This window comes from Gymnoscopelus braueri (genome assembly GCF_963280865.1).
Source record: "Gymnoscopelus braueri genome assembly, chromosome: 18".
In the NCBI taxonomy this organism is placed as follows: domain Eukaryota; kingdom Metazoa; phylum Chordata; class Actinopteri; order Myctophiformes; family Myctophidae; genus Gymnoscopelus; species Gymnoscopelus braueri.
The window spans coordinates 47,583,777-47,606,771 of record NC_137618.1 but is presented as its reverse complement, the minus strand read 5'-3'; the positions used below and the strand labels follow the sequence as shown (position 1 = coordinate 47,606,771).

Sequence of the window (22,995 nt, the reverse complement as noted above, 5' to 3'; positions counted from 1 at the left end):
CGGTGTCCATCTGATATTGAAAAACTCTGTCCTCATATGTAGTCTAGCTGTAATGCTTTCCATCAGGTATATGCTTTTTAACCTATCCCTCCATTGCTGGATAGTTGGTGGCTTCACATTTCTCCAAGACACGGTAATCATTTTTTTTGCGATCAACAGCAACACCCCAAGCAGATATGTCTGGTTCTTGGTCACTATTCCACCCGGAATCTCACCAAGTATGAAGAACGCAGGCTCAAAAGGAATGTCAACTCCCATAATTTGTTTAATCTCGCCTTGAATTTCCCTCCAAAATTTTAGTATTTTTGGACAATCCCAAAATATGTGGGTATGATCCCCTATCTTCCCACATTCTCTCCAACATAGGTCTGAAGTGTTGCTGTATTTCGCTAGCATTTGGGGAGTCTTAAACACTCGCATTTTTGTTTTCCATTCAAACTCTCTCCAAGTAGGACTGCTTGTTAGTTTATGGCCATTAAGGCATGATTTTTCCCAGTTGTTGTCAGTCATACAGATGTTCATTTCTAGTTCCCACTTCTGTTTAATATCTAGAGTATTTCCCATAACATTGTCTTGGAGCCACCCATATAGATGGGATATCAGATTCCTTGTTATCTCTCCATCCATGGTCAACATAAATAATTTTTCTAGATTTGAAGGCAATTTACAGATCTGCTCCCAGTTTGTATTTGTTTGTAAATAATGTCTTAATTGAAGAAATCTAAAGAAGTCCATCCCTGACAAGCCAAATTCTTGCTGAAGCTGCATATATGATTTCAGAGTTTCCCCTGAGAAAAGCTGATCTACAATGATTAGCCCCTTGTTTGCCCATCTACTGAAACCGATATCTAATGATCTTGGCTCAAAATCTGGAATGGCTGCTATTTTCATCACTCTGGATATGGAATTAAAGAGATGTAGTTTCTTTTTTATAGACAACCATGTTTTTATAGTGAATGTAATCCACTCATTATCTATTTTAATTTTCTTCCATTGTTCTTGGCTTACAAATGGCAGCCCCTCCAGTGGAATATTGGAACAAGCATTCTTTTCTATGCTCACCCAGCCTGTTTCCAAATCATTAGTTATCCAAGCTATCAAGGTCCTAAGCTGTGCTGCCCAGTAATAATACTTAATATTGGGCAAGTTAAGGCCCCCAGCTTTTTTGGACAACAAAAGTGTTTTGAGTCTTACCCTTGGCTTTTTGTTTTGCCAAATGAATCTTGACACCAGTTTATCTATGTTTTTAAATGTCCCCATTGGTACCCCTACTGGCAATGCTTGAAACAAAAACAGTAACCTCGGTAAAACATTCATTCGTATCGTTTCAATCCTGCCTATCAGTGACAGTGGTAGAATTTCCCATCTAAGTAAGTCATCCTTTATCTTTTTCAATAGTTTGCCATAATTAGCTTCGTACAGGCCTGAAAAAGAGGGAGTGATAACAATTCCCAAATATCTAAAGCCATCTCTGGACCAATGGAACCGAACTTTGTCATCCAATTGTGGTGGCCAAGTACCTGACAACATCATTGCTTCCGATTTTGAGTCGTTTGTTTGATATCCAGATATTTCTCCATATTCTGTTAAGACTTCTAGTATGTTTGGTATCGAAATAATAGGGTCCATTACATATAAAAGTACATCGTCCGCGAATAAAGAGATCTTGTGTTCCTCCCCTCTATCATCTCTAATACCTTTTATCTGTTCTGATTGTCTAATGAGCTCTGCCAATGGTTCCAGACTTAAATTGAAGAGCAAAGGCGAAAGACTGTCCCCCTGCCGGACACCACGTTTCAAGCCAAAGAAATTGGAGCAAAAGCCATTCACTCTTACCCTTGACCTTGGATTTAAATAAATGACTTTAACCCAATCTATGAATGTGGGATGAAAACCCATCTTGTCAAGTGTATGGTAGAGATATTCCAAATCCAGAACATCAAAGGCCTTGCGTGCATCCAGACTAAGTAGCATGGAGGTCTGACCTCTCTTTTTTGCACATGACATAATGTTAAGAGTACGCCTGATGTTGTTGGCACCCTGTCTTCCTGGTATGAATCCTGTTTGGTCAGGTGATATTAACTGTGTCACAACCTTTTGGATTCTCTTGGATAATATGGCAGTAAGTATCTTTTGATCATTGCATAGGAGACTTATTGGCCTGTAACCCTCGCATTTGGTAGGGTCTTTACCCTCTTTATGAATAACCGATATTATGGCTTCTGCCCATGACCCAGGAGGAATTCCTTCAGTCAGAGCGTAGTTGAAAACTTTAGCTAAGATCGGAGAGAGCTCCTCTACAAAACATTTGTAGAATTCAGCCGGTAGTCCATCTGCACCTGGTGATTTGTTGTTTTTTAATTTTTTGATAATTTCTTTTATTTCACCCACTTCTATATTTCTTATCATATTAGTTGCGTCTGCGTTGAAAATAGTTGGTAAGTTCAATTTTGAAAAGAAAGAATTTAACTTCTCATCTTTATCTATTACTGCTGGAGAGTCATATAGCTCTTCATAAAATGATGCAAATGCTCCTGCTATTTCTCTTGGTTTAACTACTATTTTTTTTGAGGCAGGGTGAAAGACCTTGGAAACTACACGGTTGGCTTGCTCCTTGCGTAGCTGAAATGCCAGAAGGCGACTGGCTCTGTTCCCTCTCTCATAATATTTTTGATTAGAAAATCTCAGGGATCCTTCCGCCTTATATGTCAAGAGCTTCTCCAAATCGTGTCTTTTTTGTTTCAAGTCAGTCAACAGTGCTTCATTCATCCTATTATTTTTATGCTCTGACTCTAGTATCTTAATCTTGTTCTCTAATTCGTTTTGTTCCTTCAGCCTGTTTTTCTTTATTCTGCTTGATATTTCAATCATTTTACCTCTAAAAATAGATTTGGCTCCATCCCATAAAATGGATGGATTAACTTCCCCATTGTCATTTATATCAAAATACTCTCCCATACATTTTTTGATTTCGTCAGTCACCAAAGAGTCATTTAGTAAAGAAATATTTGCCCTCCAGTATTTAAAACACTTTTCTACTCCTAAATCTAAAGTGAGAATCACAGGTGCATGGTCGCTAATTGTTATTGAGTCTATAGAACAGTCTACAACTTTATACAAAAATTGTTTTGGGACAAAGAACATATCTATACGAGAATAACTTTTATGCATATTGCTGAAGAAACTGAAGTCTCTCACCCTTGGATTCTTATGTCTCCAAGGGTCCGCCAGCCCCAACTCTCCCAGGATAATATTTAGCATTTTAGATTTTTGGGGTTGTTTGCGTTCAGGCGGTGATCTGTCATGCCTCCCTTCAAGTACGGCATTCCAGTCCCCCCCTAAAATTATCATACCTTTTGCATTTTTTGCAATTAAGTTAGCCATCTCTCTAAAGAAAGTGGGGTTATCTTCCGTTGGAGCATAGACATTCAACATAGATATCTCAATTCCATCTATTGCACCTGTGATCATGATGTATCTACCTGCTTTATCCTGGATTACTTTTTCTGCAGAAAAGGTTACACTTCGACCGACCAAAATTGCCACTCCTCTCTTTTTACCATAGGAGGCGCCAAACACCTGTCCAACCCACTCTCTCCTAAGCTTTTTGACTTCACTTTCCACCAAATGAGTTTCTTGTAACATTGCAATTCCACATCCCAGATTTTTAAGTTGGGCAAGAACTTTTTTCCTCTTGATTGGATGGTTAAGGCCGTGTACATTGTAGCTTACTATTTTTAATTTAGTCATTACCCTTCAGAAGATATATTAATACCTGACTGTAACAATTCTGTCTTATTTGATTTACCTGTATCTGTCTGTCATACCTCACAAAAAACATAAACCCTGATGATGCTTTGATGTAGTTCCATAAATACAAACACATAAAAAAAACAAAATTTGCCCATGTTCTTACAGTAACGACCCCGGGAGACAAAGGGGTTCGAACAAAAGGAACTGACCATAAAGAAAAATAGACCCTGCACTCAGACAGCATGATGTCTGGACAGTCCTCTGGGACCTGGTCCCAGGCTGCAGTAAACTAGCAGCTAAACGAACAAAAGTGTTCGGCTTTGGTTTAGGGCTGAACGATTTTGGGAAAAAATCTAATTGCGATTTTTCTGACTGATATTGCGATTGCGATTTGTTTGCGATTTTTACATTTTCTTAAAAAAAATAAAAATCTTTAACATTTTTTTAAGTCAAGCTTCAGTTTAGTATTCACTGTGTACGTTTAAAAAGTAATTTGAAGTAATGGAACATTACCAAATGGCATACCATTTATTTACTGTTCTAGATTCTAATAAATAAGGATGAGAACTAAAAGATATGAATTGCTTCATTGCTTCCAACATGTATCTTCCAAGTACTTTTTTCCCCATGTATATATTTAAACATTTAGCTGGAATAGAAATAGCTTATTTTTGTAAACAACCCAACATTGAACTTGTTAAGTCATTAACTTATGGCTCAAGAAGTTCAATAAATAAAAATAAAATTAAACAAATAATTACCTTTTTGTGTAAACAATTCACAGCAGTGAAATAAGTAGGTATTTCACTTATGGCTAAAGAAGCATATTTACACTAAGGTCTCAGAGGCACTTGCCCGTCGGGCAAGTACAGGTCATTTTCTACTTGCCCACAGGTCTTGCCCACTTGCCCGAAAAGTAAATTGTCCTTTATAAAATGATAGGTTAAATTTGAATTACTGTTCAATTTTAACACTTATTTTTTACTTTCTACTTCCGAATTATGGGGCTGCACGAGAAAAAAGTCATACCTCAATATTTATGCCAAATATCTAAATAGCTATGAATATGACTATGGGTTAAAGGTAGGGTAAGTGATAGTTTTTGGTTAAAACAAAAAGGCTTTTGTTATGGGTTAAAGCTCCATATTCTGATAGTTAGACCATTTCAGCCAATCAGGAGAGTACCCATCTATCAGCTTCATTTTTATAGTGTTCCAGTTCCAATTTTACATGCTCATTTCTTTGTGTCATCACTTCCAATTTCAATTGTTTAATCTGTATCCTGAGTTCTCTGTCCTGATATCCTGACCTGAAAAGGCATTTTCTGTTTAATAAAGAGCTGGAGAGACATGGAGACTCATGTTACTGAACAAACACTCTATAGCAATGAGTACTATCAGAATATAAAGCTATTTAACACTTATTTTAACAAAAGAAAATCACTTACCCTACCTTTAACACTTGTCATTTTATATTTGTAGTGAAAACAGCACATATAGGCCAGCAGTGCTCTTATTTTACATTCCACAGACCAGAAGACACTTACTTTTCCATAACTTGACAAAACGCTCTTATTTTGAAGTCCATCGACCAGAAGTCAAGGGTTTACGTTCGTCTGACTTGACACTTGTTAAGCTTTGACCGTTCAATAAACAAACGGAGGTACTGGGCTTGCGCTGCTGTTTTGAACTGATACTGACATAAGGAAGGCTTTACAAGCTTCTTGTATTTTCACACGTCAGTTAGGGACAAGTAGGGAACTGCAGCACATGTGACAAAAGTCAGCGGGTGTTTTTGTTTTATATCGCGGGTGGGATGCAAGCATAGACTGTATAAAAAGAAGGGGATGCATCATGCAAGCAGCCGTGCTCGTCATCAACTCCACTTTCTCACAAACGTATCACTTCACTCTAGATTCCAAACGTGATTTTGCAACCCGGTGATTTATAACTAGTTGCGTGCCCGTGTCTTCAGTATTATGTGAGCTTGTAGATTAGCTGTTTTCGCCGCGTCGCAGGTTCTGTGTGTGTGTGTGTGTGTGGGGGGGGGGGGGGGAGCGCTCTGGCCACGCTCAAGTGTCTTACAGAAACAAACATAGATAGGAGCTACACTACTTGTGTCGCACCGAAAATAATGTTTTACCGCTACGCGCGGCATCAGGGATTTGCGCAACACGTTCGACAAACTTTAAATACTCGTAGCCGACGGAGACCTAACTCTAATGAGAGGGACAGAGCGAGAGAGAGAGAGAGAGAGAGAGAGAGGGGGGGGGGGGCTCGCTGCCTGTAGAGAGAGGCAGGCAGCCACTCTGGAGAGAAGGAGACAAGTCCCGCGGGTGCTCTGGGATTAATATGAATATTAAAATGATTTATTATGATAAAATAAAAAATAAAAAAATCGCGGCCTTTGCGATTAGCTAATCGCGTGGTTTCAAATCGCGATTTCGGTTTGAAAACGATTAATCGTTCAGCCTTACTTTGGTTACAAAATACCCGAAAGGGGAAACAAAAGTTTTATGAGCAACTCAGGCTCCTACAGAATCTGTATTAATCTTGCAAATGAAGAATACAGCGGTATTCCACTGTCTAGTCCGCGTCCCACCAAATACCGGCGCCGCCCGCCACGAGGAGGCGGCCCCCAGACCCGCGGACGAGGCAAAAGCGACGCTCCGCAAGCCCTGCAGCCACCCCCCACGGCGCCCGGCACCGCCACCCAGCAAAACACGAGCCAGACCCAACATTATTTTTGAATGCGAACAAGTCATCTTTTCAAAAATATAAAAAGAAAATGATCCGATGATAGGAAAGAAAGCGGGAATGAGAGAGAGAAAGAGGAAGAAGAAAAAAAAGAGGGTCAGGTAAGGAAAAAGGGTTAAAAGGAGAGAGAAAATGGGTTAAATAAATAATGATAATAAAATAGTAAAAAGGATAATAATAATGAGTTATTAAAGGAAGGGAAATGAATAACAAAAATTATATAATAGAAAATAAACTTAGTCTTGACATGTATTTTTCCAAACACACCTCATTGGCTATACATAAGATCAGATACCCATATATGTTTGTCATGACCATATACATTATATACACCCACAAAGTACTCCATATTAAGGATATTTGAAGACAAAATGAGGGGGGGGAGAGAAAAAAAAGGGAGAAAGAAAAGAAAAAAAAAAAAAAAGAGAGAAAAAACAGCACCTCAGACCATATAGTCAGATATAAGATTATTTTGTTTAAATAATAATATGTATAATAGGAAGAAGAAATAAAACAAAATAAAGAAAAATGATCGGAATAGAACTTGTAATCGTAGTGTTGATCCTTAAGCAAAAGAGATGAAAGGAAAACATTTTGTCTACCCTCACCACTGCCTAAAAGGCAGCCTTACAATAAATGAATACACATTAAGAACACTTGTGAGAGTAGACTTGATATATGCACCATATACTAGGCTAGTTAGATTTCACCTCAATAGTCAGGATACATTCATTAAGCTTCAGCATCTTGAACCGATGCAGGATTTTGGTCTTCAGCCACGGCCAGGTCTGGGGGCGGGGCCGCCGCGGCTCCCGTTGTGTTGACTATAGACTTGGCATAATCCATGGCTTCGGTTGCATCCAAGAACTTTTTTTCCACGTTGTTGTGCGTGAGGACGAAGGTGGCTGGGTGCTTTATTCCATACCTCACATCGCGCCGATCTTTTAACAGCAATCTCACGGCTGTGAAGGCGCCTCTAGCTTTAGCAATGCTTGCTGGATAATCCGGAAATACTGAGATGGTCTTGCCGTTGTAGTGTAGCCGCCGTCCGTCTCTGGCCATCCTCAGGATGTCCTCCGCGTCTCCCTCGTTGTGTAGCTTGGCAATGATCATCCGCGGTTTATCTCCTGGCTTCTTCTTTGTCAGGCTGCGATGCGATCTGTCGACACGTACATCTCCTCCCAGTTGAAAAACTTCCTTCAGTAGTTTAGAGACTGCCTTGGGTGAGCTCGAATCTGGCTGTTCTTCGACATTACATATACGGACGTTCCCACGTCTCATCCTGGATTCCATGTCTAAACATTTCGTATTCATGAGATCGACTTGTTTCTCAAGCAGGCTTACGGTGTCTTGGAGTATAGTAACCTCATCTGACCACATTGATAGACCTCCCTCCACGTCCTTGATAGTAGATTTCACTGTGTCGAGTTCTGCATGAAACGCACTGTTGCCGTTTGTGATTTCAGCTTTGATTTCCTTCATTTCTTTTCTCAGTTTTTCAAAGTCGTCGGCCAAAGCACTCTTCAACTCTTGCCTTATCACCGTGGATATATCACTTCTCAAGGATGCAATGATATCTGCTTTTAGCGCCATGTTATCCATAGCCAAACTTTCCCCAGGCGTGGGCATGCTGGGCTCAGTCTGTGTGTTGTTGTCCTCTGCACTAGACTCCGAGGATGCGTCGGGGCGAGCAGGCCTTGAACTCGCCGGCTTGAATTTGTATTTTCTCAAATCATACGCCATCCACACGACACTTCTTTTGCCACAAACTGAACCCTAATCTGTTAGTGACTTGTTCACAAAATCACAGCATTCAAAACGCCGCCGAAATAATAGTATTAAATTAGACTCTGCAGGAGCTCTGATAAACACGTCTTACTCCATGCGTTGCTCAAGAGCGCCCCCAATTGCACTGGTTTTCATAAATAAACAATAGAATGTGCATCTTTTAGATTATTCTAACTAAATCATTAACCCATTAACTCTTTCAGTGCCAAGAGTATTTTCATAAAGTACTCCCCCAGTGCCAGCAATTTGATTTTGTAATTTTTCATTCAAATAAATGATCTGATTGGGGTTTTAAACCCATAATACAGTTCTACCAGTAGAGAGCAACAAATCGACACATTGATGACCTCGCTGGCTCACTCGCCCCCTCCCAAACAGGCTCATGTCACATCCGGTCATAACCGGATGTTGACATTTTTGACAATCGTTGATCGGGCTAAATTACGATGTGATACACGACTACGATGACTGATCGTCACCCAGACCAAAGAGAGTAGACGTGGACCTCTCCGTTTGTTTTTTATACCGTGTGAAAAACCGTGACTTTCCCTATTCTGGCCAAAAATGATCGCGGGAAAAAATTTTGAAACGGAATCTGCGTCATGAAACCGGAACCCAATGAGTCTGAAGGAGTCAGGAAGCGAAAGTGATAATGAAAAATAAACAGTATAGCGCGACCACAGTCAAAAGTAAAAACTCGGGATTTCTCGTGCTGGCACGGAGGGTACTCGGGGGAAAAACTCGGGATATCTCGGGGCGTGGCACTGAGAGAGTTAAAGGTGTAGTGAAATGAAAAATATGTTTTTCACACTTTTAGAGCATATCCGTGGTCATCATATGGGCATACCTAACAATAGATGCCAAAAAAATAAAAATAAACCATTTTTGTGTATTTTTATATCTAAAGTCCCTAAAAAGGCAATCTTAATTACTTCCTGTAAACGAAAACGTGCTGCGTGATGACATAACGCAGCCTTCATGAATATAAATGAATCTTGATTACATGCACCTGTTTGATTCCCATAGCTTCACGTTCTTCAAACACAGCTGATTTTAATTACAGAGATACTCCGTTTTTAATCTCATTGAAGATGAGTGTATTACTCATTTTAAACTTCATCTGCACACTAAAATATGTATCTGAAAACATTATAGGTTAGAAATAAGCCAGGTAGTAGCAAACGTGCTTCACTGGCCGTCTCTCTCTCACTTGTAAACAAACACTAGCCGTGTTGCGCACGGCTGAAGTGATTGAGATCCAACGTCCCATAGCCTGAAGGGATGGGACCTTCTGATTGGTTTAGAGTTGGTTGAGCCGACGTTTCAGACTGAACCTTCAAAATAAAATGACCGAAAATGTCACTGCAGTGCGCCTTTAAGGCCTGAGGTTCCGATTCTACAAATGCCCTCTAAATCCTAACAGTTTTTTGAAAAAAAACGTATGTTGTTACTATGTCAGTTGTTCTCAAACTTTCATGTCAAGGACTCCAAAATGACATGTATTTGGCTGCGGACCCCCAACTCTATTTTGTTCCAGGGACCCCCAGAAGCAAAGATTTGAGTTACAAATGTTCGCTTTAAAAGAATATAAATATATTAATTTGCACACATTTTATCGATGTTTCAAAAATAGCAGATCTACAAGCTCGTAGCGCGGCACTCAGTGCCAAAGTGTAAAATAATATTTTTTTTATAGCTCAAATCAAAAAGTGACACAGATGCGTTCCAGGTCTTAATGGGTTAAGAAAACTTGAGCTTCAGCTGTGAAAACAAATGTCATTTATTCTGGTATCAGAATGTGTTCTATATTTACTAGCCTTGTACAACATAACAATGCTAATGCAGAAGAGAAAAAATAAATAGACCCTTCGCATCATAATAATTATTATTATGGAGCATGATCCTGCCTGAAAAGAAATTGCCATATCGGCCTCCCTACCTGAGACACGATTTTCACCAGTCAAGGATAATGTGTTGGGTTCTGGTATGTGCCTGTTGGGCAGTTGTGGAAAGTAACTAAGTACATTTACTTAAGTACTGTACTTTAAGTTACTAGATACATTATAAAGGAAAAACATCACATGGATGCAACTGGGACGTATCATCACTCAGTGTTATAGCCTGGGGTCAACGGATGTTTCGGGTCTCGCAACATAACACCCTCGTCCAGGTGACCCAGCCGGGGTTGATCAAGCCCCAGACTTACGTCCCAGTAGCTACCCACGGTCAGTCCTCTTAGGGCAAGACGGGGCCACTCAATCCGCTTCTCCGGAACCACTCTGCCGGGGCTGGAGGAGAGGCTCTGACACGTGGAGGGACTAGGCTCTGTGGATGGCCTCCTGGCCCGGGCTCCTCCTTCGTCTCACCAGGTCCAGGACCTAAACGCTGCACCAGACTAGATTTATTATTACAAAACATACATTAACCACTTCAACCCCATATGCATTTTGGCCATTTGATCAAATTAGCCGCTCTACAAGCTCACAATGCATCGCAGCTTGTAGATCTGCTATTTTCAAAAGATTTTCATGCATTTGAGAACTTGAAATGGGACATTCTGCATAATGAGTGCTTTTACTTTTGGTACTTTAAGTACATTTTGATGCCAAAACTTTTGTACTTTTACTCAAGTATATTTTAAATTCCGGACTTTTACTTGTTACGTAGTATTTCTATATTTTAGTATTGATACTTTTACCTTTAAGAATTTGAGTTATTTTTCCACCACTGCCGTTGGGATCTGGTTGCACTGTGTGAATCAGAGGGGTGTGGCTGGTAAATGAGTAATCCTCCTGTAATGAGGAACCACAAATGTCGGGATCCCCCCGTACAGCAAGATCACTCTTCATCTGTCCAGTCATGATCACATCCTGTCACTAGGGTTGGCATCCGGAATCGGTTCTGTCACATTTGGAACTAGGCCTGTCACAATTATTACATAATTGCCTAATAGCCATTATTTGAGATGATCACAATTATTTTGCATAATCGTCATAATCGTTTCCATGTTGAAAAATGTTAACACATTTCCCCCCAAAATGTGCTGAAATCTCAAATCTACAAGCTTTGTGATGCGTTGTAAGCTTGTAGATCAGTGCTGTAAAATGATTTAATATGTCAATAATGTCTTTGTATATTTAAGTTATTTGTCCTATCTGCCCTGTGTAAACTTTTATAAATATGTTCCAATGTTCAATGCCAAAAACACAACTAAATCGTCAATCCCAATTATTTGTGTGACAATTAATCGTCAACTTAAATTTGTAATTGTTGACAGCCCTATTTTTTTCACACCGTCAGAGCTGGTTGCCATTACAATATCAGTGGTTCTCAAACTTTTTAATTTCATGGACCACCATAACTCTGTGAGAGTGTACAAATGGAACCAAATGGGCCCGTAAGGGTCCATTTGGTTCCATTTGTACACTCTCTCAGAGTTACAGACCTGTTGGGGTCCATTTGCAACCCCCTATAGGGGGCGACTGGATGGGTTGCCCGATCACTGAGCACCACCATCATTGTCATAGGTAGAGTTTTATTTCCTCGCTTGTGCGTTCTACATTAATCACAAAGATGGCACTCGGCTTCCAGAGCATTTGCTTTTGTTTGTATAGGCATGCTAGTTTATGAAATTGCTACGACGGCAATGTATGTTTTCTTTTTTTTCTGGGTCAGTTAAAGTTGGCACGTTCACTAGTGAAACTTTTTGATCCCAGTGGAGCTGATGTATTGCAGTGTGGCTGTAGGCCTATAATACCCCCCCCCCCAAAGGAAAGCGAGAGAGAGAGGGAGAGTACCAGTTATTATTACATTGCATCTGTCATCTGGCTTGCCTCCATTCCTTTCTCCTCATTTCTCCATAACTGACGGAGAGTTGGACGCTTTTACATAACATTTTATTTATTTGAGCCAGCGTTGCGGTTTGGTAGCCCGCTGATTTGACTGACCTTTTTCGACACAACGCTCTTACGATCTGATTTCTCTCGCAGACAGGAGTCTTCTTCCCATCTTCTCATTCCGGATGTCGGTGCAAAGCAAGGCCATGGTCTTGGTACACACCCCCATCCTTTCCTTTTATATGTGTTATTCATCACAGGAAGTTTTGCCTTTACCTCAGCGTAAGAAAACTGACACAGGAGAGATGGCTGAGCCTCCCCTCTGAGACAGGCAGCTCTTCCATTCATGCACCCCTGCAGTGACCCCGACTGCAGGCTGTAAAACTATTACGCACACCCCTACCATCCGTCTTTTCACAGCGTGTGTGAACGCTGTGCGAGTCCGGCCCATCCGTCATCAGAAAAAGGTCACACTGCCAATTAAATTACAACAATATTAACCCATAAAGACCTGGAACGCATCTGTGTCACTTTAGATTTCTTTGGCTATTCAAAAATAGCATATCTACAAGCTCATAGCGCGGCACTCGGTGCCACGCTATGAGCTTGTAGATCTGCTACTTTTCAAAAATCTTGAAAACATATTTTTTATATATTTTTTTCAAAAAACTGTTAGAATTTAGGAAACATTTTAAGAATCGGACTCGGGCCTTAATGGGTTAAAGGAATAACCGGCAGAGGCTGTTCGTAGGCAGCGTTTACGTCGGCATGGTCCATGGGTGGTAGTGGACTGAAAGAAAAGTTACCAGATCCAACACAATGGCCAAAAAAACCCACGGCTGTTGAAAGCTGTGATGGAAATTGAACCTTTTTTAGTCTATGGTGGTGGCAGTCTACCTCCACATCATGTTGTGTGTTTGTTTTGCTGTCCAATGCCGCAGCTTGAATGTAATCCCCCCCCTTTCTTTCAGTAAGCACCCCCCCCCCACCATCTCTTCTCCACAGTCTGCCAAACAGGCAGGGGGTCCACCAGCCAGGTTCTGTCAAATCAAACTAGAGGTCGAGCACTAGGACAAGGCTTGACCTGATTAGAATATACGCTGGCGAAACCTCACCCTCTCTCGGGCTGCCTGCCCCCCCCCCTCCCCAACACAGAGAAAACACCGTACTGTAGCTCTGCTCCTGCACATTCTTTTCTTCTATCACTGTGCAGCGAGAGAAAGGGGAGGATGAGAGTGTGTGTGTGTGTGGAGGTAGCAGTCATGCCAAGGACTCACCTTGTCGTGTACCGCTACGCGCCACGGAGCCATTGAGGCACGTAGAGGTTCACAGCTGACGAGCCTCCCTCTAATTGCTACGGATCTCTCCCATGTGTTTCTAATTAGTTTCTTTTCCCCTAGCAATTGCTCTTGCAGATTGGAAGCTCTTTGCGGAGGGAGAGAGAGAGAGAGAGAGAGAGAGATGGAATGCCGGTGCGTCCTCCTCATAGGGCATAATGGCTCTCTACAAACACTGTTGCCCTTTCTGGGGAGCGGATGCTCCGTGCTCTGTACCTGTTCATAGAAAGGTCAGTGTCCCATGGGAGCGTGGCATGGTGGATATTGCTGTAAAGCCACCGTGGATTGAAGCCTGGTACTTCAGAGTGTCCTGTATATTGGACGATGCCAATCTGGGGCATGCACTGTGCAGCGCAGCACATCGGGAATCAATAAGTGTGAGCAGTGACCCGTCTCCTCCAATGTTTCTTGCACCGTTTCTTTTAAGGGTGTGGAGTCGGACTAGGGACACGGTCTGCAGTTGCATATTCATTTTAAGCCTTGGCGGTCAGGGTTGTGGGGAATTGGGGGGGGGGGGGGGGTATGGGGTGTGGTGGGGGGGCAGATGTAACGGTTGCTAAGGAACAGTGTCCTATAAAAAAAGCCTTGGAAAGACCATGATCTTTAGATCAATAGATGTAGTGTCCCTGAGATTGATATTTCATGGGCAGAGTTCACACCCAGACCTATGTTCAGCAAGCACATGTCACTATTTTCTTTTGCTACTTAATTTTCTTCCACAACGGCAACGGAGAGCGACTGGCGCACCTAGTTATTTATTTTCAATGCGAGGCGAGCGGGCAGGTGGGCATCCTGACGGGCGGAGTGACAAGCGGACGCATTCCCGCGATCGTGCTCGTTTCACGCACACACGCGCCCAAGACTAGAGCTGGATGGTTAACAATTTTTCCACGCGAAGCGCAATGTTTGGAACGGATGAAGCAGGCGTAGATCGCCTGGCGTTTACTCGCGGAGCGATTGTCTTGTCCGTGTGTTCACATGAGAAGCGATTGTCTGTCTGTGTTCACATGAGAAGCGATTGTGTGTCTGTCCGTGTGTTCACATGAGAAGCGCAGTGCGACCCCGCTGATCCAAAGCGAGAGCGCAGGCGTTGTGTCGCGCCACGTCTTAAAAGCCCTTCACTGTGCTGTGTTCTTTTTCATTGTTGCCCAATATTTTGCCCACCGATAAGATGAGCTCCAATTGTAACGGACCCAGGGTTTCGAACCAAATTTATGCTCTGGCTCAAGTGGAGCGAAATCGAATGCAAGCTAATATTTGTCGGAATGCATTACGTGCTCCTGCGGTTGCCTCCCTTCTCTTTTTTTTTTGCTGTACCCCCTCGCCTCCCTCCCTTACCTTAGCTGTTCCCACTCCCACCCACCTGTCCTCTGTCTCAGCACGCGTGTCACAGCGAAGAGAAGCAGTGTCACCGCTCAGTGACACATGCAGAAACCCAAAGTGTCTGTGCAAGCCGAGGATCCTGCCTCTCCTCTAATGAGGATGGAACAATGTCCACAGGAGTTCTGTCACGTTCTCCCACCAAACAGAGAAGGCTCTCCTCACACCCCAAGGGACCTCATTAGGCCTTTTTTTTTACTTCTCCCCCCACCTTCTCTCCGAGAATGTGCAGGAATCGGTATGTCCTTGGGGAAAAATGAAAATAAACGCATTTGTCACTTTCCCTCTCTCTCTCTGTCCCTGCTTGCTTTTTTTCCCCTCCTTTTTTTCTTCCTTCCCTTTCCTGTGAGCAAATTGCAATTCGAGGCTTAATTAGTAAACGCTGCCATTACGCTTTCTTTATTATGCAAATGAATTGGTCGAGCGCTTTGGAAGTGTTGTCTCACAAGCCCCCTTGCCAGGTGTTTGCAATCTGAATGCTGGGTATGTTTTTTTTCTTCTTCCCCATCCTCTTTTTATTTTTTTTTGCATCTGAAAGGGACAACTGCAGTGTGAAATTGTAGGACAAGCTATAATTATTATTTGACTGCTTTTTTCCCCCTCCTTTCTTGTTCCCCTTCACTCTTGGTAGTGTTAAAGACGTGGGTGACGGGAACACTTTTGACTATTTCTTTTTGTCAGGGCAGAGAGGAAAAGTTTGAGGGGTGCAAGATATGAATGTGGGAAGCCTGACTGAAATTACAAATGCCTTAGCTATTCAAATTATAGGTGAGAGAGAAGACTCATGTTCGATCATATATATATTTTTTAAATTAATCCATCCATTACATAAATCGATGGATTAAACTGGTACTTGATATCATTGGATAAGATTTAGTACTTGGTCTTCATGTTGGCAGTCAAAGCCTTGTATTAGTGCATTCTCACATACTGATCAATGATGTATTTATATGTGGTACCTGCTGCGTGTAGGGGCTAAGCGGGGGGGGGGGGGGTGCATTAAGTTATCTGGGCATCCTTTCTGTTTCTAAGGAACTGTCTTTGACCACCATGCTGTCGCTGCTATGACCACCGAATTTCCACACCGGGATCTTATATCTTATCTTCCTCTACCGCAGCCCCCCATAGTGATCTTTCCTCCAAAGCCCGGCCATTATCACATCTGATGGATGCATCCATCGTAGAGGAGGGATGGACCACACTTGTCCAGAAGGCAGGAGGAGAGAATCGTTGGCTGGTGGCCTCGGTTCTCATTAAATGTTTGGATGGAGTCAAACGGCTGCAGTTTCATTTCATATCTTTTTTTTTTCTTTTTTCTTTTTTTTTTGTGCGACTACCATCTGTCAATGGCTCAATCTTCCAAATCTACGTGCGTAGACGCAGCGAAAGAACTGGGTATGACAACTTGACTGGTTAGCTCTGCCTCTCAGGTTCTCTTCTCCCAAGCTGAGCCAGCACGTTTTCGGCTGCCAAGTCACTGAATGTGCGTTCATAGTTCGAGGCAGCTTGTTCCAGAAAGCTGTACCCGGCAATGTTTGATGTTTGAGACCTAGTTCTTGCATTCCCTGATGCCGATAGTCATTTTGATGTTTTCTCTCCTGGTAACGGACCCTCTTCCCTGACCTGGTTTCGTAGATGAACAACGTAGCCTTGTAGTTCGTCAAGCTTCTTTTCTGTTTTTCCGTTACTGTACCCCAGCTTTACTCCATTAGTTTTCACCTCTTTAGCTGATTAGTAAACAATGCCTTTTAAAGTGTAACCGATTTGACGTTAAACTGAAAGAAGGCCCCCTGTGTGAGACCAATGTAATGATACTCCCTCTTGTTAGATTGATCGATATGTGGATTGTAACCAGTGGTTTAAGTATGGACATAATTTGAGGACGTATATGTGGCACTAACTAACAAGACAGAAATCAGACTGTATTTTCTACATTACAATACAGTATTCTCTACAATATAATATGACTGGCTGGTTTGATACAAATTTTCACTTTACTTACTAGACTTTTTCTTTGATATCTCATCCCCATAAAAATGCAAGGCTCTCAGTCCATTATATCATGTGAAGACAATGAACAGTCCTTTTCCTGTTTATAACGGTATCATGAATTGGCAGGACGTTCACCACTGGCATTAATAAATGGCGCTCCTGGCACCAGGTGTGTGTGCTTCTACATTGTAAATCACTGCAAAGAAATGCAGGCTGTTTTGCCTGGACTTGGAGTAACCATCAAAGACGTGCATGTCTCCATTTGAAAGGCAATGATACAGGCCAGTCCTTTTGAAGATAGAATTCAGTGATTTTTCCCTGTCCCTCATAGGCCTGTTTTTCTGTGAATACCCATCCAGTTTAAACATTTCAAACGTTTTCCATTTTCAGTGCAGTGAATATCTCAATGGTGGCACATTTGCCACAAGGAAGGTTTATATTTACTTTGGTCCATGGCTAGTTTGGTAATAATGTGGTTTGAAATGAGTATTGCTCACTGCTGCGTGATGATGTTGAATTCTCTTCTGCCGCTTGCTGTTTTCTGGTTCTAGATTAAACAGTGTTTGAGTAGGCCTGGTGTCTGTTCATTAGTTATTTTGATGTACACTCACGTGGCGACCCTTCTCTGAGGTACACGTCTCTTGATTTATAGTCAATATAGGGTAATAATGTGTGTATGCATAGCCGCTCTTGACTCTTGTTTTCTTTCTAATTGAATAAGGGTGAGGAATCATTCTCTTCTGGGAGCAGTCAACAACATTTAGATATCCATGTCATTAGTACTTTGCTCCAAAGACTGTCTGGTCAGTGATTGACTAAAGAGTATCCTGAACTGTTGACCACAGAACAGTTGTCCTGCATCTAAAGACAGAATATGACAATATGTACAGTATGTGTGCACAATGCATCATTCTGACTGCCTGTTTTCATGTATAGCGCCTATTCCAATAACGCATTGCTCAATGCTCATATCTAACTGTGTGATGTATCATTACTACTTCCTTTCCAGCACACCAAACGAGATGGGCTTAGCTTGTTAGCAGATTTGAATGGATAGCATATTGTGTCATTGTCGGTACTGTACATTGCTACTGCATAGAAGATCAAGAAAGCTGAGCTGCTGCTCGCAAATTGACATGATTATTGCCATACTTTTCTTCCATGGGGCGTTTGCACAAAACCGGTACTAATTGCAATAAAAATTCTCACCAGCTTGCATTTGAGTTGAATTAATTAGTCTTGAGTGAATATTCCCTAATTAGTTGTGCAGCAGCTCTATTCACCAGGGGCGTGTACCAGGTTTAATCTTCTATCTATATTCCACTAGTATTCCTGATAACTGATCAGTCAGCTCAACGAGGTGTGGAGGGATGAGAGGACATCTGTCTGCCCAGACGCGAGCGCCTCACTTCCTCACAGTGTGTGTGAGAGCGAGAGAGAGGCTGTGAGGTTTTCTGCGCTTCCTCTAATTTTGTCTAGTGCCGTCTATCACTTGACAGTGATGTCCATTAGTAGACAAGACATCTCCGGGGATCATTTCGGTGTTGGTTTCATCCTCCCAGTTTCGCAGCACAGTCCTTCATTAGGGGTCGGGCAGCTCTGATGCTGGTCCCCCTTGTATTTACCTTTCTTCTTCTAATTCTTCTATCTTCTGCCAGGAAATCTGCCTTGCCAAGCATGCAAATAAACACAACTTTGCACATAGGTCGACTCCAGTCCTTTGCCAAACTTCCATAGACACTTAAACCCTCTTTTCTTAGTAAAACGGCCCTGAGTTACAGCTGTACACCAAATCTCTTGCGTTCCATTGCGACGCATTGTGAAGTTTTAGATCGACTATTTTTGGCTAATGTTCCCCCCCAAAATAAGCAAGCTGGGGTTCAAGTGGTAATAATGTTGGGGCGATCGTGGGTGAATGGGTAGAGAGGCTGTCTGGTAATCAGAAGGTCACCAGTTCGACCCTCCGCTTGCTCATCTACGTGTCGGAAGTGTCCCTGAGCAAGACACTTGACCCCTAACGGCTCCCCACCGAGTTCTCCTCAAAAAGACATCTGAGCAAGCCACCTGCTGGGTGAATGGAGAAAATTTCCCCGAGACTATACTCCCCTTCCCTTTTCCTTTCCCTAACAGTCCTCATGGCTGGCGCTACTGCAAACATCAAAAGTTTACAACTTTCAAAATGTATAAAACGTGCTACCACTTTGCAACTTCCAAAGCAGGAATTTTGCTCAATTGACACCAAACTCGCAGCACTGCATCTTCACAAATTATTCACGTTTTTATTAAATCATCAAAGAAATTATCCCACGGGGATTACAAATGTTTTACTGTAAATGGTACAGCAATTGGCAGCCTCTTAACGTGCATGCTAAATAAAGCTACGATGTTACTGAAAATAATTGTCAAAATGTTGACGTTATGGTAGATGATAGAAATGTCAGAATTGTGAACTACCCTTGTGTAACCTATTGCACTCAATGCAAATAAAAGCCTAACATAAGCATTGTCATGTATAGAGCAATGAATCTTTAAAAAATTACAGTTGTGGAGATGAATTTGCAAAGAGAACATTCGAATGTACAGGTAGGATGGCAACGCGACAAACTTATTAAATCGACTGAAATGCAAGCACCATAGAGTCAAACAATGAAGAGAGTCGCCACCTTAATCCATTAACTAAGACCGGGAAAGCATCTGTCATTTTTTGATTTCTTTGACTATTAAAAAAATATCAGATATACAAGCTCATAGCACGGCACTCGCTTTGAGCTTGTAGATCTGCTATTTTTTTTAAAGAGAATTGGTGCAAATCTTTGAATATATATATATTTTTTAATGCGAACATTTGTAACTCAAACCTTTGCGTCTAGGAATTCTACAAATGTCTTCTAAATCCTAAGTTTTCTGACCCCCCCCCCCCCCCCCCCGAAGCAAAGATTTGAGTTTAAAATGTTTGCTTTGAAAAAATATGTATATTCAAAGATTTGCACACATTTTCCATGAATAGCAGATCTACAAGCTCATAGGGCGGCACTCGGTGCCGCGCTATGAGCTTGTATATCTGCTATTTTTGAATAGCCAAAGACATCTAAAATGACACGGATGCGGTCCAGCATTGAATTGGGTTCACACATTCAAACAGTGAGTGAGGGCATCGGCTGCAATTGGCAGCCAGTTGCTTCATAACCAAAACGAACAAGTCTACTGCATTAGAATGATGATTCTCAAACCTTTTTCATTTCAAGGACCCCTAGTTTGATGATCATTAGGCCACAAACCCCCATTTGATGTTATTTCTCTTTTCTTTTCTGCCCTTCCTTTTTTTTTATGTCTGGGACTCAATCTCCACAGTAAAATCTTCACAGTTGAGTTTAGTGTTATTTTTTTTGTACTCTTGAGTGTACAAATGGACCCAAATAGACTCACAATGTGGGACCCCCTGGAACTATGTTAATTATCTTGTAGGGCTTAAGTTTTCTTTTAAACACGGAAATTTGTTTGGTTGTTAAGTAACTTACAAAATTGTCCTAAAAAACATACATGAAAACATAATCGTGATAAGATCGCAGATCTTGATCCTGCCTGAAAAAAACCCCAGGATATGATATTTTTGCCTGTTATTGCTGCTTTGACCCAGACAGTACTATTAGCTTTGACCCAGACAGTTCTGTTAGCACTCCTCACTTGTCTTCCTCTTCTTTTCAACTTTTTGTACTTATTCCTGTTTTGAGTTTTAATTGTAATGTTTTTGAGTTAGCCGAGGTAGTTATTCTGGTGGCTCACCTCTTATGAATGATTATAGTGGAGGCCCAGACAGCCAAATCATTCTAATGAGGACTGGTTCTTTGTTGCAGAGTCCGACTCAAATGTCCTGGAAAACTAGAAAGTCATTGAGACCAAGTCATCCATCTCTCCAATATGCCCATGTGTCTTAATTTAGAAAACCGCCTGTGTGAAACAATAGTCCTCCCAACCATTCTAACGCACTCTAAATGCCCATTATGACGTGCCAGCCTCTGTGCTCCCATAATGCATTCATTATTCACGGGATGGGTTCGAGTCGGATCTTGGCAGTTAAGAGTTCAGTGTCTGTATTCTTCAGCTGTCCCAAAATGATGGATAATTTATAAACGGGTGTTGGTTTACATTCTTGTTATGGTGTCACTGTAACTCTCATTGCCTTTATGGATATTCCTTGCATTGGAACTTTAACTATACATTTGCAAGGGTAGATTATTGTGCAACGCCTTGGTTTGATTTCAGAACTTGTCACCTTTTTCAACACATGAGTTTGCAGGTCTATATCTGTGGCATTTTTGGTTCTTCCAGAACACAGAACACTTGTGCGTTGAAGTTGAGCTTGTTCTCAAGTCAAGTTATACTAAGGGTGTGCCCTAAGGGTTTATCCTAGGTGCTACCCTTTTAAATATACAAAGCAAACATTCCCATTGGTACGGATAGTTCATTTGTATGCTGATGATAGTTTTGTACTCTGTTGAACTTGGGTTTCTGTCACTTTCAAAAGCATTTTATCACATCGTATAATGCATCAACTATTATGGTAGGGTGTAACACGGGCCCTCTTGCTGTAGGATCAGATTTTAGATGCTCATGTCCACTTACGGTATATGGAAGGTCTTGTTGCTGTATAGTATTGATGACTGTCACTAACGTTTTGTTGTGTACGAAACTTTACTGTCAGATCACAGATTTACGGGTGTAAAGTTTAAATTGATTTAATGACAATAATACACTTATCATTTATTTTCAAAACATGGTTACAAAATCCTTTACAATAACATAAAATACAGTGCAGCAAGGTAAAACAACAGTAAATTAAAACGAAAGGTAAAGAAGGAAAAATCCCGGTAGATGTAATCCCATGCATGTTCAGATGATCACGTCCAACTTAATTCATGAATATTACCGTAGTATAGGTTGCACGTATATTCCATAAACCCTGATTTCATGATCATGGCTGCATTTTCCATGAAAACAAAGTGACAGGAAACTCCTCCCCCATCATTTAGTGTGTATAATTTTGCACCACCTTCAGCACACACGCATCCTTTCTCCCCCTCCACTGAAAAGGTCTGTTGGCTTCTGAACACTGACGTGAATAACTGGCCTGCTTGGCAGAATAAGGGTTAACCCATTTAGACTACTACTTCTACAAGCTCGTAGCGTGGCACCGAGTGCCGTGCTACGAGCTTGTAGATCTGCTATTAACATTTGTAACTCAAATGTTTGCTTCTGGGGATTCTACAAATGTCTTCTAAATCTGTAACTTTTTTTTAAAAACTTATGTTGCTATAATGTCAGTGGTTCTCAAACTTTTTCATGTCAAGGACCACCCAAAATTTGACCGCCGACCCCCATCACAAAATATGTTGTTCCAGGACCCCCAAAAGCAAAGATTTGAGTTACAAATGTTCCCTTTAAAAATATATATATAATATATTCAAATATTTGCACAAATGGTCATGATTTTTCAAAAATGGCAGATCTACAAAGCTCATAGCGCGGCACTCGGTAGCGCGCTATGAGCTTTGTAGATGCTTTGTAGATGTGCTATCTAGTATTTTTCCCGTTTGCGTTCCCGGTTTGAATGGGTTAAATAATTAAACCCGACGTTGTTGTCCGCGAGAGAGAGCTTGTGCGACCTCCAGGACACATGCACTGTGTCTGGCTGTCTGGGGAGACGGCACCTCAAGCCATCCTCGCCACACCATCACATCTGTCATCTTTAAAACGAGCTGGCAGTGAAACCTCGCCGCCCCGACACTGTCGAGTGACTTTGACCAAACTGCATCAGACCAGCTGGCTGACTTATGTCAAAGTAGACATGTTTTATGTACAAAGTGGTGTGATGGTGTGGACCGTCTTAACGTCATCATTTTTTTTTTAAATCTGGTCTTGGGGTGGTCCTTAACCACTTTACAAAAGTTGTGCCTCAGACGTTAGATATCTAATCGTTTGGCTACTATGATACTACTGTGGTCTAGGAAATTGTAAAAATGTGTTGGGAATAACCCAGGCATCAAGGTAGTGATAAACCAAGAAACATTGTTTACACTCATATTTTGAGTGTAAACAGCTTCATGGTCTTAAATGGGGGCATGGAGCAATGCAAAGGATCTTCCATTTGAACGC

At 41.6% G+C, this 22,995-nt stretch overlaps 1 protein-coding gene across 6 annotated transcripts in view; it reads left to right on the top strand.

Moving 5' to 3' along the window:
• The window catches only part of LOC308073618 (R3H domain-containing protein 1-like), a 115,303-nt gene that overhangs the window by 11,309 nt on the left and 80,999 nt on the right, over positions 1–22,995 (top strand). The window contains exon 2 of one of the 6 annotated variants that reach the window (XM_080412628.1): positions 13,534–13,700. The exons of the other annotated variants lie outside the window; for them this stretch is intronic. The gene's annotated coding sequence lies outside the window, so the exon portion shown is untranslated. The remainder of the gene's footprint in view (positions 1–13,533; positions 13,701–22,995) is intronic. 6 annotated transcript variants of the gene reach the window in all.